We start from the raw sequence: 26,102 nt of genomic DNA on the forward strand, positions 1-26,102 counted from the left end.
ATTTTCTGGTAGCACTGCAGTGTTCTTCCCTGTTTCTCCACCTGTCCATGGTGCTCTTGCTCTCTGGAGTTGGGATGAGAATGTGGGGCCGTTCTTGTTCTGACACCAACACAGGAAGTCTTGACCCAGATTTGTGTGCTCATGGAAACTAGATGCCCAAGCTGCATTTTAAACTGTGATGAACTGTTTTTCTCAGCTGGTAGAAAGAGAGAATGAGCTGAAACATCCATCCACCAGGGACGGGCTTTTCCATGAGAAACAGCATGTTTATTTTCCTCAGAGAAGTCTCCCCTAACTTGTCACTGTCCTTTCCTCCTTGCACAGGTCCTCATGCCCACAGGCAGCAAATGCCCAACAGCAGCTCCATCACCCAGTTCCTCCTCCTGGCATTCACAGACACACGGGAGATGCAGCTCTTGCACTTCTGGCTCTTCCTGGGCATCTACCTGGCTGCCCTCCTGGGCAACGGCCTCATCATCACCACCATAGCGTGGGACCAGCACCTGCACACCCCCATGTACTTCTTCCTGCTCAACCTCGCCCTCCTCGACTTGGGCTGTATCTCCAACATTCTCCCCAAGTCCATGGCCAACTCTCTGTGGGATACCAGGGTCATTTCCTATGCAGGATGTGCTGCACAGATCTTTCTGTTTGTCTTTTTAGCTTCAGCAGAATTCTCACCATCATGTCGTACGACCGCTATGTTGCCATCTGCAAACCCCTGCACTACGGGACCCTCCTGGGCAGCAGAGCTTGTGTCCACATGGCAGCAGCTGCCTGGGCCACTGGGTTTCTCTATTCTCTGCTGCACACGGCCAATACATTTTCACTGCCCCTGTGCAAGGGCAATGCCCTGGGGCAGTTCTTCTGTGAAATCCCCCAGATCCTCAAGCTCTCCTGCTCACACTCCTACCTCAGGGAACTTGGGCTTATTGTGGTTAGTGTCTGTTTAGGATTTGGGTGTTTTGTGTTCATTGTGGTGTCCTATGTGCAGATCTTGAGGGCCGTGCTGAGGATCCCCTCTGAGCAGGGACGGCACAAAGCCTTTTCCACCTGCCTCCCTCACTTGGCCGTGGTCTCCCTATTTGTCAGCACTGCCATGTTTGCCCACCTGAAGCCCCCCTCTATATCCTCCCCATCCTTGGACCTGCTGGTGTCTGTTCTGTACTCTGTGGTGCCTCCAGCAGTGAACCCCCTTATCTACAGCATGAGAAACCAGGAGCTCAAGGATGCTCTGTGGAAACTCATATCTTAGTGTTTTCTGAAGCAAGAAACTGCTCATCTGCTTCTACATAGAAGTTGTAATGTAACTTGTTAGAGGTCCAGCTTGTCATCAGTATTTGCTGTTGTTGTTGGCATTTTTTATTCTGATGATGTTGTCATCCCCTTTCTAAACCACTGTCTGCTTTTCTTTTATAACCCCTGGTTGTGTAAATGAGGAGCCATGATCTGTGTGTATTTAAACAAAGTAAAGGGTCCTGTAGTGACTTGATTTTCACTATATCCTTCCTGCAAGGCCTTTTGGAGTTGCAGGGACAGTTTCTGTGATGGGTGAAGGGTAAAAGAGTCCATCCCGGCAGCACTGCCAGGGAGCACCAGCGCTTGTTCTTCCAGAGCTGTTCTGGTTCCACTCCACACTCTCCTTCTCATCCCTTGTGTTGGTGCAAGGCCTGAGTGCTCTGGCAGCTTGGTCACCGTCCTGCTGTGTGTCAGTCCTGTGAGCGCAGGCAGGGACAGGCAATGGGCACTGCTGTGACAGAGATGGTCTTTGTAAAAGTAATTCTATAAAGAACAGCGATCTTCTTAGGACAGTGTCAGAAGACTTTGGACTTCTTAAAATTTCTGTCAAGAATATGCCCAAGAAAGTGGCCACAGATTAAACACCAGAGTACAGTTGAAAAGTGTGTGTGTGCAGGGCTGGCACACAGCAGTGTCCTCTCACAGCCAGGCTCCTGCCAGAGACCTGCAGGACCAGCAGAGCAGGGGCTGGGCTGTGCCCCTGTGCACTGGACACCCCATAGAAGGAGCCTCAGGTCAATCACCATGGACTGGCCCCTCACAACCACCATTTCCAGCACTGGCCTCTCATACCAACTCAGACATCTTTGTCCCTCCATGGAATTACACTGAATGAGTAGGTCAGAGATTCATGTTCTCATTGTACAGATAAGATGTGAGCATGTACATCATGTATGTGAGGTAAGATGAATGTGAGTCAGCACAAACATTATCAGCTATTCCTTGGGGTTCCTTGAAGACCTGTGAGACAGACAGTTCATTGACATCACATCATGTTGGGACTAATATCCCATAGGAAACTACAAGAAAGCAGCACTGAGATGTGCTTCCTTGAACCAATGTCCATTCCTGATGATGAGGGACATCAAAGATGAATGCAGAACATGGTGACACACCATGGGGCTGAGGTGCCTCCCATCCTTTGGGAATAGGAACAGGAGGCCAGAGACACACTGTGACTCCAGCCTCTGTGTGTAAATGGGAAAATGTCTGTTCCTGATTATGCCAATGTGTTTTAAGAGTCCACAGGGCCAGCTCAGATGTGGATGTCTGACAGAATCCTGATATTTCTGTGTGTGACTCCAAGGACAAACCCCAGTGGCCCATTGAGATTCATCTCAGCTGCCTTGGACAGGCTCATTGCAAGTGTCCTTATTTGCTCCATCACCTTTGCCATCCCCATCATATGCTGTTCTACACAGTCCTACACCTGCCCCTCTTTCCCTGTGGGAAATTCTGGATTGTGGTCTCAAAATGTCAGAGTGATCAGAGAGGTTCAGAGGTCCCTCAGACAGTCAGACGTCAAACCCTTCTTCAGGAATGGCAGGAAGGACACCTGGGAGAATGATAGGCTGGTCAGCCTATGTCTGTCCCTGGGAGGGGGCTGGACCACATTCTTCTGCACCCATCTCCAGGCAGCAGAAGGACAAGGAAGGCATTGTTGAACCCAAATGGGCAGGGGAAAGAAAGGTATGTTGTGTACATGGAGTTTTGCAAGGCCCCAGACATGGTCTCCTGTGGTGGCCTTAGAGCATCTTGGGGAGATCTGGGATGAAGATGTGGATGTTCTGATGGGTGGGAAGTTGGCTGTGTCCAAGCCCAAATATCATCAGTGGTACAAAGTCCTCTGTTTAGCCAGTTTCTAGTGGCATCCCTTAGTGATGAGTACTTGGGCCAACACTGTTGAACGGCTTTATTCTCCCCCTGCATCATGTTACGGAGCACATTTTCAATTCCTTTGTGGATGCAACGCTGGGCAGAGGCCCAGAACAACCTCACCTGGTACCCCCTGCCTTGAGAAGAAGAGTGAGACAAGGTGATGTTCAGGGCTCTCTTCAAACCTGACTTATTCTATGATTCAATGAGTCTTTACCTTGGAGAGGTGTTTGAAGACAGAAGATGTAGTCCTTACCAGCTAAAAGAATGAATCCTGCCTGAAATTGCTAACCTAAAATATGTAAACCCTCTCAGTTTTGGTCAGTTTGCTCCAATAACAAAGATAAAAGTGACTTTTAAAACACTTAATCAGAACCTGCAAAGAATACTGTCCTTGCAGCACAGACACTCTGGAGCCTGCACAATTAGCTGAGTCTTGTTTTAACATCTGTCTCAAGACTGTTACATAAAGTGTCCTTTAGCTGAACTTTGCTCCTTATGCGCTCATATGCATCCCTAGGATGGGAGACTGGGGTCAGCCAGGGACCCTCTCTCAACAAGCATGCGTGGTGATAAAATGATTATGTAACCAATATACCAATGTGTAAACACTTGCTTCTTTAGGAGTGCCAGGAGGGTCTGAATGTAGTGATAAGATTTTGGATATAATAGATGTTCCTTCTCTATCTGTTGTGCTGGTTTTATTCCAGCATCCAGACTTGCACAACTCTGGAATAAACAAGATCTCATCTCTGGGTGTGGGATTGGCTTTGCACTTCAGTTAGTGAATTTGCAATTAGCAACCAGGAAGAAGGAAAAAATAAAAAAATAAAAGAGGCGGGAGAGGACATAGAAAAGATGTCAACATTTCACGTTCCCTTACAGAATGCTTCTCCGCTCAGGTTTTTGGTAGGAAATAAATTTGATCAATTTGACAGAACAAGCATAGTTTTATCTAGTCAGGTCCTGGCCCATAAGGAGGGTGACGGATGGGTGTGGGATTATGAGGTCACTTGTGTCTCACAAACTCATAATTGAGTTCAAAGACTTTGGCTGTGAAGGGGACAGTGACATTAGTTCTTTCTCTGGAGGTGACAGCCCAGCAGCAGGGACATGGCTGGGAAAGAACCTCTGCCAAAGTGCCCACAGGCCCTACCCAGGAAGAGCCCTTGGAGACGGGTTGTCATGTCCATCCCACCTAAGAACATGATGAGACAGCAGCAGGGACATGGTTGTGTCTGTCAGAGAAGCTGAAAGGCCAGCAGCAGTGCTGGGATTTAGAAGATCATGGTGAGGTTACTTGTCTTCTGACAGGTAAAAAAGCACAAGTAGCCTTGTGGTGATTGGATTCCCTGTTTGAAGGGCAGTTTATGAGATGGTCGAGCTTTCCTTGATAGTGAGAAGAACCAGGAAAGAGAGTGCAACTTGGAAGGTGAGGACTGGATATCAAGAGGAAGAAATGTCACTGGAAAGGCAGTGCTGTGGTCAGGAGATCACCCAAACGGGGCTGGATCAGCCCACAGCTTTGTGGACCGTGTAGAACACCCTGTGGTGGAGATGGCAAAAGGCACTGTAAAGGCTGCAAGGGACCCACAGAACCCAGGTCTCTGTCCCCTTGGCCATGGCAGTTGTCTCTGCCACTGAGGCCCAGGAGAAGACATGTCATGTCCTCATGGCACTGGGGCCTCGGTGCCTCCTTGCAGCCCCATGGGAAAGCTGGTAGTTGTTGTCCCAGTGTTGTCATTCCCTGGGCCTTGCACACTCACATCCCACAGTCCCAGGAAGAGCCCTGAGCCATGTGTGAGGGACAGGATCCCCCTTCCCATTGCCTGCAGGTCATGGCTTCTCCTTTCTGCTTCAGAAAGCAAACCAAGGGGTTTCTGAGCATCGGAGCTGAAGAAAAGACTCAAAGGAGACCTCATGGTGGCTACAGCTTCCTCACAAGGGGAGAAGGAAGAGAAGTTATTGATCTCTTCTCACTGGTGACCCATGACAGAACCCAAGGGAATGGCAGTAGATATGCCAGGGGAGGGTCAGGTAGGACCTGAGGAAAAGGTTCTTCACCCAGAGGTGCTGGACACTGAACAGGCTCCCCACGGAAGTGTCACGGCCCCAACCTGACAGTGTACAAGGAGAGACTGGACAACGTCCGCAGACACACAGGGTGACCTGTGGGGTGTCCTGTGCAGGGACAGGAGTTGGACTTGAAGATCCTTGTGAATCCTTTCCAATTCAGGACATGATATGATTTTATGATTCTATGAAACACTAGGTTAAAAGTCCCTGTTTTCATTGTGCAGATGAGTTGTAAACATACACATCATGTGCATGTCCACTGTGTGCATGTGGTGAGATGAACCCAAGGGAGTGCAAATGTCATCAGCTATTCCTTGGGGTGCCATAAAAGTCAGTGGGACAGAGATGGTGTTCAGGGGTCTCTTCCAACCTGTGTTATTGTAGGATTCCATGAATCTTTTCCTTGGAGCGCTCTTTCACGTCAGAATAGACAGAGGAAGAAGAGAAAAAAAATGAAGAGTCAGAAGCAGAGATGTAAAATGCCCCAGAGTAAGTGCAGCAGCTCCGCTGAGGAATGTTTCTCCACTCAAACCCTTGATAGGAAATCTATCAGATACATTTGATGAAAGCAGCTTAGTTTGATCTGCTCACACACTGGACCACAAGGAGGGTGATGTGGGTACGATGCCATGTGGTCACTTGTGTCTCAGGAACCCATAGTCCAGTTAGGAAGCCAATGGCTGTGGAGGGCACTGTGAGGTCACTTCTGCCTCTGCAGGGGATAGGCCAACATCAGGAACACGGCTGGGAAAGGACTGTGAGGACACACACATACAAGACGAGCAATTGGGCCCAATCAGCACGGCTTTGTGAAAGGCAGGTCCTGCTTGACCACCCTGATCTCCTTCTGTGACAAGGTGACTGGTTGAGCAGATGAGGGAAAGTCTGTCGTGGGGAGTGAATCTGCCACACAGGCTGTGGGTGTTGTGTCCTTAGACTGCAGTAAAGCCTTTGACATCGTATCCCACAGCATCTCCTGGAGAAGCTGCAGCTCATGGCCTGGATGGTGAATCTGTGATGGATCAAGAACTGTCTGGAGGGCTGGGCCCAAAGAGTTGTGGTGAATGGAGCCAAATCCTGTTGGTGGCCCATCATGGGTGGTGTCCCCGGGGCTCAATATTGCAGCCAGTTCTCTGTCATCTCTTTATCAATGATCTGGATGAGGGGATCGGGTGCACCCTGACTATGTTTTCAGATGACACCAAATTGGGTGGGAGTGTTGATCTGCTGGAGGGTATGAAGGCTCTACAGAGGGATCTGGAGCTGCTGCTTCATTAGGCTGAGGCCATTTGTCTGAGGTTTAACAAGGCCAAGTGTCAGGTCCTGCACTTTGGTCATAACAATCCCCTGCAACACTAAAGGCTTGGGGAAGAGTAGCTGGAAAGCTGCCTGGTGGAAAAGGACCTGGGCTTCTTGATTGACAGCAGCTGAACATGAGCCAGCATGTGCCCAGGTTGCCAAAAAGGCCAATGGCTTGATGTGCATCAAGAATAGTGTAGTGGGCAGAACCGGAGCAGCAATCATCCCTTTGTACTCGGCACTGGTGAGGCCACAACTGAAATCCTTGGTTCAGTTTTGGGCCCCTCACTATAGGAAAGACCTTGGGGTGTTGGAGTGAGTGCAGAGGAGGGGGACAAGGCTGTTGAGGGTCTGGAGCACAAGTCTGCTGAGGAGCAGTTGGGGGTTCTGAGGCTGTTTATCCTGGAGAAAAGGAGGCTGAGAGGAGACCTTTTCGCTCTCTACAACTATCTGAAAAGATGTTGTAGCATGGAGGGTGTTGGTCTTCTGCTGAGTAGCAAGTGAGAGGATGAGAGGAAATGGACTCAGCTTGTACCAGAGAAAGTTCAGAATTGATATTAGGAAACATTTCATCATGGAAAGGGTTGTGAAGCAGTGGAACAGGCTGCCCAGGGAAGTGGTTGAGTCACCATTCTCTGTTCCTTAGCACAGCTTCTAGGAGGATCTGTTCCATCATCTTCCCAGGCACAGGTAAGAGACTGACAGGTCAGTAGTTTTCAGGGTCCTTCTTTCTACAGCAGAGAAACAGTGCCACACATCACAGGTTAAAACGTGGAGACTGGACATGAGGAGGAAGAAATGTCACTCAAAGGGCAGTGCTGTGGTACGAGAAATCATCCAGAAGGAGCAGGAGATCAGTCCATGTACTTGTCTTTCAGGGAATAGAGTGGAGACACATCAGTCAATGTATGGAAATACCAGGGTGAGAGCAAGGGGAGGAAGTGAGATGGGTGTCTACAGCCTGCAGGGAAACAGAAGCAGCTGAGGGACAGTGTAGGACAACCTGTGGTGGAGATGGCAAAGGGCACTGGCAAGGCTGGATGTCACCAAGAGAACCCAAGTCTTTGTCCCCTTGGCTATGGCCATCACCTCTGCCACCAAGGCCTGTGAGGAGACATGTTGTCCTCAGGCACTGGGGCACCCCATGGCCTCCTTGCACACCCCCAGGAAGGCTGGGAAAAGTCACCCCATTGTCCTTCACTCACACCACACAGCCCACATCCCCTGCCCCAGGAAGAGCCCTGAGCAACGTGTGAGGGACAGGATCTGCCTTCCCAGGGGCTGGGGGTCAGGCCTTGGCCTCTCTGCTTCATCCAACTAAACCAGGGTTTTCTCAGCACCTCAGCTGCCTGCACGTTTCCCTTTGTTTATCTGCCATCATGGCCTCCAATTCTCTGCTCTAACGAGTCCCTGGGGAGGCTTTGCTGGTACTTGCCCTCAGTGGAACTCATTAATACTTCAAGGAACTTAGTACTTTTTTCTTCTGGCTTTGACTTCTGGAAAGGTTTGTGCAATCTCCTCTCAGCACCTGAGTAATGTTCAAGGACTCAGCACCAAATGCACCATGGGGCTCATTACACTCAAGAAAGCCCTAACAAACCATGTGTCTTCTTGTAATGTCCTTCCAATCTTGTATAGTTAATTAGAGAGTTTTCTTTGTGTAATTATGGAGAAAGATTTCAAAAAGCTTCTGATAAAAAAGTCTTTCTATTGTAAAGGGTGTATTTTAATACTTTTCAGTTTGGAGAAGATGTGATTGCAGCATTGTCTGATGTTGATCCAGGATCTCTCCTAAGGAGGTCTGGACTGGCTGGAGTCCCTTGAGGTCTCACACCATGTGGACAACCTTGCTCCTCACCTCCCCAACCCCATCGTTTCTCTCATTGGCCACCTGGGCCTTGCATCCCTTTTCCTCACACCAGACTTCACTGCAGTCTGCAGCTGGATGTGCCAGCTCCTTTGCACCAGCTCCCACCTGCTCTCCTTGGAGACCCAAGTGCACACAGCAAAGAGGGACTTTGCTTTACCCTTGAACAAACAAAATACAACTGATAAGAGTCATGATTAAAAGTAAACACACTCCTCAACTGTACACCAAGGACAAGCTGCCACCACTGAGGTTCACCTTCTCCAAGTCAGAACCATGCAAGAAATGTTTTAGACAGAAAGGAAATTGTTAAATAAACACAATAAAAGAGTTGGGTAAAGACAGAATTAGACAGACTACTGAAAGACAAGGAAGCTTTTAACTCCTTGAAGCTGAAAGCAGCAACTGGATTGTTGACGAGTGTGTGAGTGATCAAACAGTAAGAGGAAGGGAAACCCAGAGAGCAATCGCAAGTGTTGTGTGCAGATCAGCTGCTGGAAATGGGACTTCAGATATGGTCAGTTTAGTCAGGGCAGGAGGAAATACCTGGAGGATGAGGGAGATGAGATGCACAGATAACAGAGAGAGTGCTGAGAAGGCAAATGTAGTGGAGGATCAGAAGTTCTCCTCTCCTTCTTAATGCACATCCTGAAAAGTCTCATTTTGATCTAATGGGAAAACACTGATATTTAAAGTATTCAAAAGAAAGAAAGAAGAATTACAACACCAACAGTGTTTCATGTTTAAAGTTGCAAGAACACATTTTCTTCACTCTACATCTTTCATTCGCTTTCTTTTTCCCTCCATTTATAGAAAAGGTTCTCTAGATTTCTCTCCTACCAAAGCCTCCAGCATTAAGAAAGAATCCTTGTGTCTTGTACAGAGCCAAAGGCACCTCAAGGCTTTTGCAATAGTGAGGAGCCCAAAACTGAACCGAGGATTTGAGTTGTGGCCTCACCAGCATCAAATACAAGGAGACGATAACTGCCCTATTTCTGTCCACTACTCTATTCTTGATACAAGCCAGGAGGCCATTGGCCTTTTTGGCCACCTGGGCACACACTGGCTCATGTTCAGCTGCTGTCAATCAACACCCCCAGATTTTACATCTCTGCTTCTGCCTCTTTGTTTTCTTCTTCCTCTGTCTATTGTGACATGAAAGAGCTCTCCATGGAAAAGATTCATGGAATCCTACAATAACACAGGTTGGAAGAGACCCCTGAACACCATCTCTGTCCCACTGACCTTTATGGAACCCCAAGGAATAGCTGATAGCATTTGTGCTCCCTTGGGTTCATCTCACCACATGCACACACTGGACATGCACATGATGTGTATGTTTACAACTCATCTGAACAATGAAAACAGGGACTTTTGACCTAGTGTTTCATAGAATCTTAGAATGTCCTGAGTTGGAAGGACCCACGAGGATCATGGAGTCCAACTCCTGTCCCCGCACAGGACACCCCACAGGTCATACCGTGTGTCTGAGGCTGTTGTCCAGTCTCTTCTTGAACACTGTCAGGTTGGGGCCGTGACACCTCCCTGGGGAGCCTGTTCAGTGTCCAGCACTGTTGGAGTGATAAAGGACTCAGCAAAACAAATTGATTCAATGTGAATCACGCTAAAGCCATTTATTACAGAAACAAGTCTCCTTATATACGCAACTATATTCTAATCACGCGTCCATGCTCCAAGCATGGATTCGCTAAATTAGTATCGTGGGCTGTCCGTGCACTGCAATCTCACTGTTGATATGTCTGATGATTCACGCCACGCGAGGACCCCGCTGATTGAGGAACGCCCCTCTTTCTCACAGCAGATTCTGTTCTCAGCTCCTCGAAGCGGCCTTGAGATTTCTTTGACCCTGACTAATTCAGTAACAGATCTTTATCTATCAATACCCCTCCACACTTCCCCCTTTCTGTTCTTGAATTAGTCAGGCCCCTTTAAGTGCACGGTGCATCATTTTTGATATATACTGCAACGCAGAACACGTGATTAACAACATAATGACAATTACATATTATACAGTTAAACCTTACTTAATACGATCAAACAACTACCTGCCTATTTTTAAAACCTTAATTCTATTATGACAACCTTATTAACACACTATATTAATAGATTAAAAATAATCAGACAAGTTAATACAATATATTCTCTTAAATTCCTAAAAGATCTATAACTGCGCAGTTTATAGGGTAACATACTTAATACCATCAGTATATGCTAATAATTGAATTAATATCTTAAAAGTTATCTTAACCTATTTAAAAGATCAATAGCTTAACCTTAATATCCCTTCTAAAACTTATCAGCTGCTAAACTTAGATTACTATGGTAGGGATATCTCATAATTTTACCTTTTCTATGCATTAAATATCTAATCATAATATCACCCTTTCAGATCTCTCGCTGATTGTTCAAATTGCCATTCTCCACAGAAGGTACACCACCTGCTTGCTAATAGGCTTCTAGACCACCAGGTCTGCAAGCGTCTGTAACACTGAATTGGGATCCATGGTTTACATGTGAAACAGTCCTCACAACTTATCTCCCTCCTGTGCATCTGTTGAATCTTTGTTGAATCCACTTCAATCCTCGGCCTGTATTGACACAAACATAACCTTTTCCCCAGGTTATCAATTGATGAGGCCTTTTCCATTGACTAGTGACTTGACCATAACTAATGTAGGTTCTTTCTGATTTAGCATGGTTTTGGGTCATACTTGCAAAGTATTTCATCACATACAATGCTTTTGACAATTGGTTTTGTGGTGTTTCCACTACTTCCCCCCCCCCTTTTTTTTTAAAAAAAAAAAAAAGCAAACAAACATACAAACAAAAAAAGTTCAGAACAAGATACATGTGCTGGATCTTGACTACGTACTCAAAATCACAAATCAAATTTAAAAAGCTCTAAGTAATTTAAAGCTGTGCCAAGTTCTGCTAATTGGGTTGAACCTTCAATAATTTGTACAGAATGATGCCAATTGTTATCTCCACACCAAACCACTACAGCTTTATGAGACTTCCCAGAACCATCAACAAAAACTTTGTAAGTATGTAGGATCAGACCAAATACAAGTATGGCCTATGACCTGATGTTAAAGACTTGCAGGTTCTGCAGCAATTTACATTTAGGCATGCCAAAAGCTGTGCTGTTAAGAAAACCAGCTAGTGCAATTTATAGAGACATAGATCACAAAATAAAAAAATCAGAATTAAATTTCACAAATGGTACATATATGACAAAAGGATCATGGCCTATTAAGACTTAAATTCATTCCCTGCATTTTCTTGATTAGAGTGACAACTGGTATATCAGTCTGTTAGCATTCTCATCATACTGTCCCACAATAGCCACAGGTTGTTTCATAGACAAATCTGCAAGTCCAATTGAATGCAGTTAGCCTGTAAGGTTGTCATAAATTTATTCCTCTAAGTTTCTAACTCCATTTTGCTGTCATATATATTGGATATTGTTTTCCCTTACCAGATCGAAGTCCTGTTTCAGATTTCTCAGTGTAGTATTTGCTTTATCGAAACATTGGCTGTTAATATTAGTGGAAATACAGCATTTGAAATTTCCTTGGAGATTTCTCACTTGCAGCAAGCAGATCTGCGCCATCCAAGCAGCTTCTTGTAGGCCATGCAACTAAACAGAATTCTCAGAAAACGTTATTTGAGCTTACAATTTACTTAACAAATCTTAACCTAAGAGAGGTATAGGACTTTCTGGCAACCATAAGAATTCATGTATTAAAACTTTGTTCCATATTTGGCATTCCATTGGTCTCAAAAAATGGCCTTTCTTCTGTTCTCTCCCATGACCTCAAAAACTAGCATGGTGAATTTACTAAGAAGTCTATCAACAAATTTTTGGTTTAATTTTCCAGTTTCATTAGAACTATGGGTCTGCTCAGGATGCCTTTAAACTTCACCCTCGGACTGCTCCATTCAGCATTACATCGCTGCAGTGTGGGGAGAGAGCCCCCCCTTTCACTGCTTTAAAAGCAGGCAGCCAAGTTTTTCCTTTTTTTTTTTTTCTTTCTTTCTCTTCTTGCTGCAGTTTAGAGATAACCAAGGTCACGCAGCTGGCATAATGGCTGGTACGAAGTGGGAGGCTCTGGGAAATTTCTCAGTTACAATGAGCTGCACACAGGCCTGGGATATTTTGCTCTTTTGTTTTCCCATTTAATTCCAACCATAATACACTTTATATGCAATTTCAAGTAGCTCAGCAATACTTACAGTCCTTAGCTCCATTTACCTTTTACAATTTAGAGATGTCAAAAAACAGTATAAACCAGTATAATAAACATAAATCCATTATTCTGTTTTCCTAGATCCAAATCAGTTAATATTCTAGCAACTTTTAAATACAACCTCTTCCAAATTCACATCTATCATAGCATTTTAAAATTTAAATGCTTTTCTAACAATACAAGCAATTACTGTAATGTGTAAGGATGCATCCTAGCGGGGGGCAAGGTGGAATTTTAGTACTGGAACCAGTTCCCATTTTGTAATTATCTCCCCAAACAAGATTCTTTTGGTACCAAATATGAATATGCAAACTAAAATACTGAGCTCAGATGTGAAAACTAAATACCCAGTTCAAATATGCAGATAGATCACAGTCACACTAATTTAAGACAATATCTCAATTTTTGCATTGCACCTTTGGCCGCTTGCTGCTCAGCCAGGTGGAGGTACCTCTGGGTCTCCCCGACAAAAAAAGTCTGTGCGCGCTGGAGCCCAATTGGCACCCGCCCCCCTGCCGCCGCAGCGAGCTGGACTGGGCCTCTTTTTTCTTTTTCTGTTTTGTTTTGTTTTTTACTGTCTGATCTGGTGCGCTACAGCTGTTATTCCAAAACCTGGATTCTTTACATGGTGTGCATATGGAAAAGCCAAATCCAGCACATCGAGATGAGGCACAGCCTGTCACAGAGTTGCGCAAGTCTGAATGCCGGAATGAAGGTAGCATGCTGGAGAGAAAAATAACAGCTACTACACGCAAAATTTTACCATCACGTTCACGCAGTAAAGAACTAAATTACTCATGATCTTCTGAATTATCACAAAATGCACATTTTGAGTCAATGGATTCTCATGATTTAACAGACTGTGAACTTATCGTACCATACAGCACAGACCTACCAAAATTGCAACATGCTTAAACAGATACCCACAAAGAAAACAGGTTAATAAGGAAAACATCTTACAGACTTTAACAAGTTTTCTGACCTGTGTGTTATCAGCTAATTCTCTCTCAGCTTGTTGAAGTTCAAACCATTCCGCCTGTAAAACTGTCTGAAATGATTTCTTGTAGAGATTTATTTTGTCCTGGTCTTCTGGCCTTAAAAACAACATTAATTGCAACAAAGTGTTATATATCAAGATTCTATTCTCCGGACACTTTTCCCAATCATCTAACTTATACAGCAGCCAACACTGATTTCAATATTTAACAAGATCTTCCTTCCTTATAATTCCAAGTGCTTTCCTAAGTTTTAAAACACCTCCCAATACCGATTTTTTAGGAACACAACTGGAAACAATCATTCCTGACCCCATCTTGCAAGTAAAAACCTTGAGGAGAGGAGGGAGGGAGGAGGGGAGGAAGGCACAGGGCTGCTTGCAGCGTGAATGGGAAAAACGGGGAGAAGGTTTTATGGCGCACTTAAAAACAACTAGTAAAACAATTAACTCACATTCCTGACAAGCTGCTTGATTTTCAGAGAGGCAATACACAGGAGCACATAAAATGTACTGTAAAACTCGCAAATAATATGTTGATAGCAAACATTAGCATTCTCTACTGCTAATCTCAACACTCGTGCTTCCTTAACTTCTAAGTTTTCGACCTGCTTACTGATGGCCTCTTGAAGATGGTCAATAAATTGCATGTAAGGCTCATTGGGACCCTGATTAATAGCTGCAAATGATTTGGCTGCTTTGTTGGTTTCAGACACCTCTCTCCTGGTTTGGTATGCAAGATCTGTTGACTGCCTCAGGATTTCAGAAACTAATCATGCCTGTAGTTGTGGTGTGTCAATTAGTGTCTCTTCCAGGAGTTGTGGGATACCTGCCCCCCCCTTTCAACGAATCGCCATCGATCTGTCCTAAATGATCTATAGCTGTGACATTGGATAGGTCTAATTTTGCTTGAGTTTTTCATGGTTCTTATCTGATCTCGGGGCAACTCGTACACATACTTAACTTTTCAAGAAAAATGCTTCAAACCCTCATCCTCTTCCAAGTCATCAGATAACACGGACTTGAAGGGTGCTGGAGAATCATTAGTAACAGGGGGGTTCGGAACAGTGCACATTCTCGCCAATACTTTCTAGCATCATAATTATTCGTATAACCTGAGTCCCCAAGCACATCCCCTTTCCCGTCACAATCAGCATGACTGCATTGCTGACTGTTGGATTCACTCGCTAATAGCTGATCTGATCTTTCACACAGTTCTTTTGCCCAGTTCTTATCCGGCGACTCCTTCTGCTCTTTTGTAGGAGTTAGAGGGGTAGAAGGCAGTAAAGGCAGACACGAATCAGTAAAAGGACTGATACTAGAAACAAGGCTCCTTATATATGCAACTATATTCTAATCACGTGTCCATGCTCCAAGCATGGATTCGCTAAATGAATGTCATGGGCTGTCCATGTGCTGGAGTCTCACTGAGGATACGTCCGATGATTCACGCCACACCAGGACCCCGCTGACTGAGGACGCCCCTCTTTCTCACAGCAGATTTTGTTCTCAGCTTCTGGAAGTGGCCTTGAGATTCCTTTGAGCCAGACTAATTCAGCAACAAATATTTATCTATCAAAACCCCTGCACACTCCTCTGGCTGCATGTCTCTTCTTTCCTCTCTTCTTTCCTTTTCTCTCACTCTCCTGCTTCCTGCCTCTTTCAAATCCTCCATTTCAGTCCTGCAGCCCAACACTACTTTTTATTCTTCCTTCCCTTTCTCCTGCTCCCTTCGCTTTCTCCCTCTGTCCCATTTCTTTCTTCCCGACTTGTCTGTTGGAGACTTTGGGCCACTTTGGCCCCAAGTCTGGGGATGGTTTGGCCAGTTTTCAGAGGCCTGGCTGGTGACAGCAGGGACAGCAGGCAGTGACAGGCCCGGGGCTCACAGGCTCCCCCTCCCCTAGGGGGCGCTCGGCTGCCACACCCAGCTGACATAGAACCTTTGTCACAATGCCCGCTACCGTGGCGAGAATGCGGTGACTCTGCAGGTGACAGGGACACTGCAGGACTTGGTGTCAGCTCAGCAATTTCTCAGTTCCCCAAAGAAGCTGAATTTTGCAAATTGCTGCCTTTGCTGTTGAAATGAGGTCATCAGGTGGGTGTTTTGGTGTAATACACTGAAAACCAGAGCAGAAATGGTGAACTATTCCCATGATATGCATGATCCCTGCACCAAACCACCATGACTCAGCCTAAGGAGATCTGCAGCTTATTTTTTTGTACTGCCAGCAGATTGTGGAAGTACAGTATAAAAATCATCTTTATGGAGAGATCTTTGCATTTTAGGTTTAGTCTAAGTGTCTCAAGTAGCTGGGGTTTTTGTTTGGGCCTAATCCATAAGGTCTGATGGCTTTCCTCCTCCTCTGAAGGTGGATGTGGTAGAAAATGTAAAGCAAATAAACGTCCTGCAGCCTAGCCTTGCCTTGCCTTGCCTTGCAGCCCTTATGCTTGGCAAAAGGAGAGGATTAAAAGCTTTTGCTAGTTAAAGTAATCAGTGAAATGTCATTGCAAGTGTGGGTCTTACAATGAGAGATGTCTGGATTTCTTTTTGTAACAGCACAAATCTTTTTAGCCTGTTCCCAGGAACTGATGGAATAGGAAAGGAGTCCAAAGGAGTGTACGTATTCATTTTCCAAGTAACTGCTTTATATGTCTGTAATGGAGAAGAAGATTGTCTAGAAGAAGCCAGAGGAGTTCCATTCCACATCTCTGTCATTGGGTGGATTGGTTGACTTCAGGGTTTGCAGTGACAGGAGTTTCCTGTGTGATTTACAGCTCAAATATGGTCAGAGAAACTGTCCTCATTTCATTTTTCATTTCTCTCACATGGATACCCAGAGAGATTTTAACATGGACTGCAGACTGGTGACTTCCACTAGTCTTTTGCTGACATGGTTAACTTAGGAATTAAAACATCAGACTTGTTTGTAAAGAAATTTTCAATTGGTGAAGGACATTTAGAGGAGGAATGATGCTAATGAACATATGGGGAATAATGTGAAATGACTCTTCAAAAAATAATAAAGGGAAAGCTTGTGGGGAAAAAAAAAAAAAAAAAAAAAAAAAAAGAATCAGGGCAGCTGATGTTTTCTATCCCCCAAATCCCTTGGGCAGGAGTCTGAAGAGCTCTCTATTAGTCATGGTGCCAGGATCTGTCATATTTCTAGAAACTGAGTTTAGAAGCTTTTAGAGGTGATTTGATCAACATGTGGTCACTGTTCCTCGTCAGAGCTCAAAGTATGTGCAAGATTTTGCAGGGACATCTGGCTGGAAGTGTTGATTAAACAGTATGGAGGATGAAATAGTACATAGGATTAAATAGTATATACGATTGCAGTACAAGTGCTTTGCATCCTCTACAAATTGCCAAATAAGTAGTAAAGTTAAATAGACTAGACTAGCATTTTAAAATCAGGAGTGACTGTCTGCAGGCTAAATCATGTTTTCTTGCTATTTGATACTGCACTATAGCCCTTGGGACTTGTTGTCTGGAAGATAAAAAAAACCCTAACCAAACCAAATCTGAGAGGAAAAAAAACTGGGGAGAGTGCCTGCTTTGAAATAATGTAATTATTTTTTCTGTGTTGTGTTTTTTCAAGGTCCAGGTCTCCCTGTAGTGCTTTGTCTTACCCTAGAAGTTCATATACCCACTGCAAGTCACAATCAGGTTCTTTGTGCCCTGTCAGGCTTTGTGAAACTCTGTCAGGCTCTGTTGGGCCCTGTTGGACTCTGTCAAGCTCTGTCGGGCTTTTTCATGTCCTCTTGGACTCTATTGGGGTCTTCCGGGTGCTTTCAGGCTTTGTTGGGTGCTTTCAGGATTGGTTGGGTTCTGTCAGGCCCTGTCAGGCCCTGTCGGGCTTTGTCTGGCTTTGTTGGGCCTTGTTGGGGTCTGTCAGGCTTTGTCGGGCCTTGTTGAGCTCTCTTGAGCTCTATCAGGCACTGTTGGGCCCTGTCAGGCTCTGTCCAGTTTTTTCAAGCTCTGTCAGGCTCCATGGGGCTTTGTGGGGCTTTCTGAAGCTTTGTCAGGCCCTGTTGTGCTTTGTCAGGCTCTCTCGGTCTTTATTGGGCTTTGTCGGGCTCTGTCCAGCCCTGTCAGCCTTTGCCTGGCTGTCAGGCTCTGATGGTCTCTTTGGGGCTTTGTTGGGCTTTGTTGGGCTCTGCTGGGCTTTGTCCAGCCCTGTCAGGCTCTGTTGGCCTCTGTCAGCCTCTGTCAGGCTCTGTTGGTCTTGTTTGAGCTTTGTTGGTCTCTACTGGGCTTTGTTGGTCTCTGCTAGGCTTTGTCGGGCTCTGTTCGGCTTTTGGGGGCTCTGTCGGGCTTTATTGGGATTTGTCAGGCTTGGTCAAGTCCTGTCGAGCTTTGTCAGACTTCTTTGGGCTCTGTAAGGCTCTATAGGTCTTTGTCAGGCTTTATTGGGCTCTGTGGGTTTTGTCAGGCTCTGTCGGGCTTTGTTGGTCTTTGTCAGGCTCTGTCTGGCTCTGTCGGGCTCTGTCACGCTCTGTCAGTCTAAGGTTTCTTGGGCTGTGTTGAGCTTTGCCGAAAGAGACCAAAAGAGATTGACAGGGCCTGACAAAGACCGACAAAGCCCAATAAAGTCCGACAAAGACCTGTAGAGCCCGACAGAGCCCAGAAAAATCTGACAAAGCCCAACAGAGCCTGACAGAGCCCGACAGGGCCTGGCAAAGCCCAACAGAGCTGAAGAAAGCCCAATGAAACCTGAAAGAGACCAACAGGGCCTGACAGAGCCAGACAAAGTCTGATAGAGCCAGATAGAGCCTGACAAAGCCCAACAAAGACCGACAGAGACTGACAAAGCCCAGCAGAGCCCGACAAAGCCTAACAGTGACTGACAGGGCCCAACAAAACCCAACAAAGCTTGTAAAGAAACCCGACAGAGCTTTAAAAAACCCGACAGAGCCCAACAAAGACCAACAAAGACCGACAGAGACTGACAAAGCCCAGCAGAGCCCGACCAAACCCCATAGCACCTGACAGGGCCCAAAAAAGCCCAAGAGAATTCAACAGAGCCTGACAGAGCCCGATAGAGCCTGAGAGAGCCTGACAACACCTGACAAAGCCTGGCAGGGCCTGTACAAAGCCTCAAAGCTGGACAGGGCCCAACAAAGCTGACAGAGCCTGACACAGCCCGACAGAGCCCGACATAGCTTGACAGAGCCCAACATAGCTTGACAGAGCCCGACAGAGCCTGACAAGGCTTGACAGATCCTGACTAAGTTCAACAGGGCCCGAAAGAGCCAGACAGTGCTCAACAGAGCCTGATAAAGCCCAACAAAGACCGAGAGAGCCTGACAAGGCTTGACAGAGCCCAGCAGGGCCCGACAGAGCCTGACAGGTCCTTTCAAAGCCTGACAGAGCCCAACAGGACCTGACAGAGCATGAAAAAGCTGAAAGAGCCTGACAGGGTCTGACAGAGTCAAATAGGGGCCGGAGATCTTTTGCCAGTTCCTCAGCAATGGGGCTGGCCTCATCTCGCTTCATGTCCTTTAAGAACACCTTGACCATGACTGGTGATCAACACGCAACCTTGACCTAGAATGATAGTTATGACTCTTCCCTTTGCGTCTTCTTGAAGATGGCAGCAATGGCGAGTAGGAATGGGAACGGGAACGACTCCGTGATCGAGAGCTGCAGCGAGTGCAGGAAGAGCCTGATCGTGACTTGCAGTGGGTATACGAACTTCTAGGGTAAGATAAAGCACTACAGGAAGACTTGGACCTTAAGAAAGCACAACACAGAAAAATAATTACATTATTTCAAAGCTGTCACTCTCCCCAGTTTTTTTCCTCTCAGATTTGTTTTGGTTGTTTTTTTTTTCCTTTTCTCTTCCAGAAAGTATTAAAGTATTTGACAAGAATTTATACCTTATATTCTACTGTAATACCTTAATAAGGTGTGCCAGAGAAAGAGATGCAGGAGAGTCATTGATCTGTTCACAAAAAGTTAGACACATGTTCAATTGTACATTCAAGACAGAGCGTAGTAACAGCGGGACAGCGGGACAGCAGCACAACAAAGCTGTAACAAATTCAAATGTTGTTGTCTTACTGTTCCACAATTATGGACGAGCTTTCCAGTGATTTATTCCTATCAGACTAACTTCTGCTTTGAAATACATACAGAAACATGGAAAAAAGCCAAATAAACTGTATTTATGAAGACCAACTTTGTGTTGATACACATGCTAGTAAAAAAAAAAAAAAAAAAAAAAGAGAGAGAGAGAGAAAAATAATTGTTTTCAAGAAATAAAAACTCATCTGTTTTAGTTGCAATACAATAAATGCAATTTACGTTAAAATAAAGACAAAATATAAAAACCAAGTGAGCGACACATAGTATTCGACAAAAGAGGCAAATCCAGATCCAAACCAGTCAAGTGTTTCCTTGTGTTTCTCATTTATACAATATTTTAGTAGCAGAATAACAGTGTTTGCAAACCTGAAGAAAAACACCACACCTTTCCCAAATGTAAATTCATAGTTGTGTAGCAATGATATTTAAATTCACAGCAATCTATTAAAGACTTTTTTTTTACTCAGAGGGGCCCCAACAAAATCACTGCAATTACACAGTTTTAGGAACAAATCCCCAAGTACTTAAGGGCACAACAAGGAAGCACGGAGCTGCACAGAGCTGTCCTCACAACAACGACGTGACTCACTTTTTACCTTGTTGAGTCCAATATTTTAAACATTTACTGCAAAATACATTATGTTAATGCTTGGAAAATTCATACAAGGCTGTGTTGGTTAAAATTCAGCACGGTGTGTAGGAAAAATGGTGAGATTATGTTTTTACATACTGCTTTTGATGTTCCGCTCACTGGCTCCTTTTGACTTCTAGAAGGAGAAATAAAGGTGATCAGAACTTAAATAAAGCATCCAGAACCAACAAGCAGCAGTGAAACCAGATTCTAAAGCTTGAACATCAAACTTTATGTTCTGATTGCCTAAGGAATGTGGAAATTTATTCTTATGCATAAACTCTTCTCTCCAGGTGCATTCAGTGCAACTGAAAAATAAACCACACCAAAATTACATTTGTATTTGGTGACTAATCACTCTAATTAGTCATCTGAGGAAAACACAACTAAAATCTCTTCAGAAGAGTGTTTCTTTGTGGAAGCCCAAGCACTGTGATCAAGTCTTTGCCATGTTTAGCCACGAAAGCACCAAAATACATAATATGTCATAAAATATATGCCGTATTGACTGAAAATAGCAATAGAAATGTCATTTGAAAGCAGTTACAAGGGTTTTGTGTTATTTTGGAGCCCTGCAACAGATCAAAAAGAAACCAAATAAAAGGTCTTAATTACCAGAAACTGCATTAAGTGCTTTAAAGTAATCCTGAAAGCACTGCGATATTTTAGGAAATATTTACGACACTTGAAAACTTGCTGAGATTCCACATACTCATTGAACTGCCACTTCGTTCTTTCATATTTATTTGGTCTTAATCTTTAGTGTGCAAAAAACCTCAGATTTGAGGCCTACGAATACCTGCTATGTCCCCCCCTCACCCAAATGATAGAAACAAACACTGAGAATGAGACTCTACCTAGATAAGAACAAATTCCAAGTTTATGCTACAATGTCTTTACTATAAAAGCAAAAACATAAACCAAGGAATCTCTCCATGTTCAGGAAATGGGATCTACAACTTTGGTCTCAGAACAACCAGCCCCAAGAACAAACCCAGTGACTGTGACTCTGTGACTGTGTGTCTTTGTGAGTCTGTGACTCTGTGACTGTGATGTGACTCTGTGTACTAAGCAACTATGACTAAGACTTTATGAATGTGTCACTGTGACTGTGAATATGACTCTGTGACTTTGTGACTGTGACTCTAACTCTGTGACTTTGTGACACTGACTGTGGCTGAGACACTGACTGTGACACTGTGTGTCTATGACTCAAGCGTCACCGCTGTTCGAACCTCACCTTCTAAAAAAGTAGGCCTGAAAAAGTAGGCCTAAAAATGTAGGCTTATAAAATGTAAGCCTAAAAACGTACAGATCACATAGTCACAGTGACAGTCAGAGAGTCACAGTCACAAAGTCACATAGCCACACAGACACAGTCACTGTGTCACAGAGTCACAGAGGCACAGTGTCATAGTCAATAACTCACTGAGTCATAAAGACACAGTGCCACAGTCAGTGTCAGTCACAGTGTCACAAAGTCACAGAGTCACAGAATCAGTCACAGAGTCATACAGTCAGAAATTCAAAGTCACGGAGTCACAGTGTCACAGAGTCTCTGTGACAGTTAAAGAGTCTCAGTCACAGTAACAGCGTGACAAAGTCACAGAGCCACAGAATCAGAGTCACAGAGTCATATTAACAGTCACAGAGTCACAGAATCAGAGTCACAGAGTCACAGAGTCACAATCATAGAGTCTCACTCATAGTTACATAGTCACAGAGTCACAATAACAGTCACAGAGTCACAGTCACAGACTCAGAAAGACACAGAGACAGTGTCACGAAGTCACGGAGTCACAGAGTCATAGAGACACAGTGTAACAGTCGAAGAGTCTCAGTCACAGTCACAGTGTCACAAAGTCACAGAGTCACAGAGTGAGAGTCACAGAGTCACATTAACAGTCACAGAGTCACAGAGTAACAGAGTCACAGATTCACGGTCACATAATCAGAGTCACAGAGTCAGAGTAACAGAGTCATAGTCACAGTGTCACAGTGTCACAGAGTCACAGGCTCACTGTGTCAAAGAGTCTCAGTGTGACAGTCAAAGGGTCTCAGTTACAGTGTCACAGAGTAAGAATCACAGTCACAGAGTCTCAGTAACAGATTCACAGAGACACAGAGTCAGAGTCACAGAGTCACACAATTGCAGAATCACAGAGATACAGAGTCACATTAATACTCACAGAGTCAAAGAGTCAGAGTCACAGAGTCACAGTCAAAGAGTCTGAGTACAGTCACAGTGTCACAAAATCAGAGGCACAGAGTCACAGATACACATTAACAGTCACAGGGTCACAGAGTCTGAGTCACAGTCACAGAGTCACAGTCATAGAGTCAGAGAATCACAGGCTCATAGATACACAGTGTCACAGTCAAAGTGTCTCAGTCACAGACAGAGTGTCACAGTGTCACAGAGTCACAGAGTCAGAGTCACAGTCACAGAGTCACAGTCACAGTGTCACAATATCAGAGTCACAGAGTCACAGTCAGAGTCAAATTCACAGTCACAGAGTCACAGAGTCATAGTCACAGAGTCACAGAGTCACAGTCACTGTGTCACAGTGTCACAGAGTCATAGACACACAGTGTCACAGTCAGTGTCTCAGCCACAGTCAGTGTCACAAAGTCACAGAGTTAGAGTCACAGTCACAAAGTCACAGAGTCATATTCACAGTCACAGTGTCACATTCATAAAGTCTTAGTCATAGTTGCTTAGTACACAGAGTCACATCACAGTCACAGAGTCACAGACTCACAAAGAAACAGTCACAGAGTCACAGTCACTGTGCCACAGTGTCAGAGTCACAGAGTCACAGAGTCACAGAGTAATAGTCACAGAGTCACAGAGTCACAGTCACAGAGTCACAGACTCACAAAGACACACAGTCACAGAATCACAGTCACTGTGTCACAGTGACAGGGTCACAGAGTCACAGAGTAATAGTCACAGAGTCACAGAGTCAGTCACAGAGTCTCAGTGTCACAGAGTCACAGGGTCACTGTGTCACAGAGTCTCAGTGTGACAGTCAAAGGGTCTCAGTCACAGTCACAGTGTCACAAAGTCACAGACTCACAGAGTCAGAGTCAGAGTCACATTTACAGTCACTTAGTTACAGAGTCAGAGTCACAGTCACAGTCGCAGTAACAGTCTCACAGACTCACAAAGACACAGAGTCACAGTCACTGTGTCACAGTGTCAGAGTCACAGAGTCACAGAGTCACAGTCACAGAGTCTCAGTGTCACAGAGTCACAGGGTCACTGTGTCACAGAGTCTCAGTGTGACAGTCAAAGAGTCTCAGTCACAGTAACAGCGTGACAAAGTCACAGAGCCACAGAATCAGGGTCACAGAGTCATATTAACAGTCACAGATTCAGAGTCACAGACTCACAAAGACACAGAGTCACAGAGTCACAGTCACTGTGTCACAGTGTCACAGTGACAGTCTTGTTCACAGTCACAGAGTCACAGGGTCACTGTGTCACTGAGTGACAGTCACAGAATCACAGAGTCACAGAGTCAGAGTAACAGAGTCACAGTGTCACTGAGTGACAGAGTCTCAGTCACTGAGTCACAGATTCTCAGTCAGAGACTCTCAGTCACGGTCACAGTGTCACAGAATCAGAGTCACAGTCACAGAGTAACAGCGTCAGAGTAACAGAGTCACAGTTACAGTGTCAGAGAGTCACAGAGTCACAGCGTCACAGTCACAGAGTAACAGAGTCAGAGTAACAGAGTCACAGAGTGTCAAAGTGTCAGAGATTCACAATGTGTCACAGTGTCATAGAGACACAGTGTCAGAGTCACAGTCTCAGTCACAGTCACAGAGTCACAGAGTCAGAGTCACTCAGCCATAATCGCAGAGTAACAGAGTCACAGAGTCACAGTCACATAATCACAGAGTCACAGAGTCACAAGGTCAGAGTAACAGAGTCATAATCACAGTGTCATGGTGTCACAGAGTCACAGTCACAGAGTCACAGAGTCACAGTTTCACAGTGTCACTATGTCACAGAGTCTCAGTGTGACAGTCAAATAGTCTCAGAGTCACAGCGTCACAAAGTCACAGAGTAACAGAGTCAGAGTCACAGAATCACATTAACAGTCACAGTGTCACAGAGTCAGTCACACTCACAGAGTCGCAGTAACAGTCACAGAGCCACAGTCAAAGAGTCTCATTTATAGTTACAGAGCCACAGAATCACAGTGACAGTCACAGATTCACAGACTCACAGTCACAGTGTCACAGAGTCACAGAATTACAGCGACAGTCACAGAGTCACAGTCAAAGTGTCACAGAGTCACAGAATTGCAGTACCACAGTCACAGAATCACAGAGTCACAGAGTCAGAGTAACAGAGTCACAGTCACAGTCACAGTCACAGAGTTACAGAGTCACAGTGTCACAGAGTCACAGAGTCAGAGTAACAGAGTCACAGTCACAGTCACAGAGTTACAGAGTCACAGGACCACATTAACAGTCAAAGAGTCACAGTCATAGAGTCTCAGTCATAGTTATATAGTCACCGTCACAATAACAGTCACAGAGTCACAGTCACAGGCTGACAAAGACACAGAGTCACAGAGTCACAGTCTTGGTGTCAGTCATAGAGACACAGTGTCACAGTCAAAGTGTCACAGTCACAGTGTCACAAAGTCACAGAGTCACAGAGTCAGAGTCCCAGAGTCTGAGTAACAGTCTCAGTCACAGTGTCACAGAATCACTGTCACAGTCAGAATCACAGTCACAGAGTCAATATAACAGACACAGATTCTCAGTCACAGAGTCAGAGCAAGATACCATTTGAATGCCACTGTAAACTAATATCTATCAAAAAGTTTAAACCACACTGAAACTGCTCACAAAGAATACAAAGCCCAAGGAATACTTACAAAATGTGTTTTTTGCCGGGAGCTTTAACTACTCCAGCTGCGATTCTTGCAACAGCTCCTGGTGAGTTCTTAGGGACTGGGGCATTGTCATCTGTGTGTTCTGAAAACAACAGAAATACAGAAAAGAAAAATTCATGAGTGTATACGAATATGAGAATCCCTTTACAGATACAAATGCAAAATTTTGTACATAACATCGCACTTCTATTGTCTCCACACACCAATGAGACATTATGAGAATGCACAAGCAGCAATATATTTTTCACAGAAGAGAAAAAAAACAACCCAACTACTTGGGAAACTTAGACTGAGCCTAAAACACCAAGATCCCTTCACGAGGATGGTTTTTCTATTTATATTTACAGCACATTCTTCTTTAGACAAGGAGGAAAGCCATCAGACCTTTTAGATTAGGCCTAAACAAAAACCCCATCTACTTGAGACACTTAGACTAAGCCTAAAACGCAAAGATCTCTCCATAAAGATGGTTTTTATACTGCACTTTCTCAATCTGCTGGCAGAACAAAAAAATAGCTGCAGATCTAGTTAGGCTCTGTCATGGTGGTTTGGTGCAGGGATCATGCATATCATGGGAATAGTTCACCATTTCTGCTCTGGTTTTCAGCGTATTACACCAAAACACCCACCTGATGATATCATTTCAACAGCAAAGGCAGCAATTTGCAGAATTCAGCTTCTTTGGGGAACTGAGAAATTGCTGAGCTGACACCAAGTCCTGCAGTGTCCCTGTCACCTGCAGTGTCACCGCATCCCCACCACGGTAGCGGGCATTGTGACAAAGGT

General features: G+C 44.9%; 1 pseudogene across 1 annotated transcript; it reads left to right on the forward strand.

Moving 5' to 3' along the window:
- The first annotated feature begins 347 nt into the window (after positions 1-347).
- LOC309452263 (olfactory receptor 14J1-like) lies at positions 348-1,255 on the forward strand (annotated as a pseudogene). The gene has a single exon. The product of its transcript is annotated as an olfactory receptor 14J1-like (transcript).
- Positions 1,256-26,102: the final 24,847 nt, after the last annotated feature.

The sequence above is a fragment of the Streptopelia decaocto genome (assembly GCF_964273445.1).
Source record: "Streptopelia decaocto genome assembly, contig: HAP1_SCAFFOLD_59, whole genome shotgun sequence".
NCBI lineage: Eukaryota > Metazoa > Chordata > Aves > Columbiformes > Columbidae > Streptopelia > Streptopelia decaocto.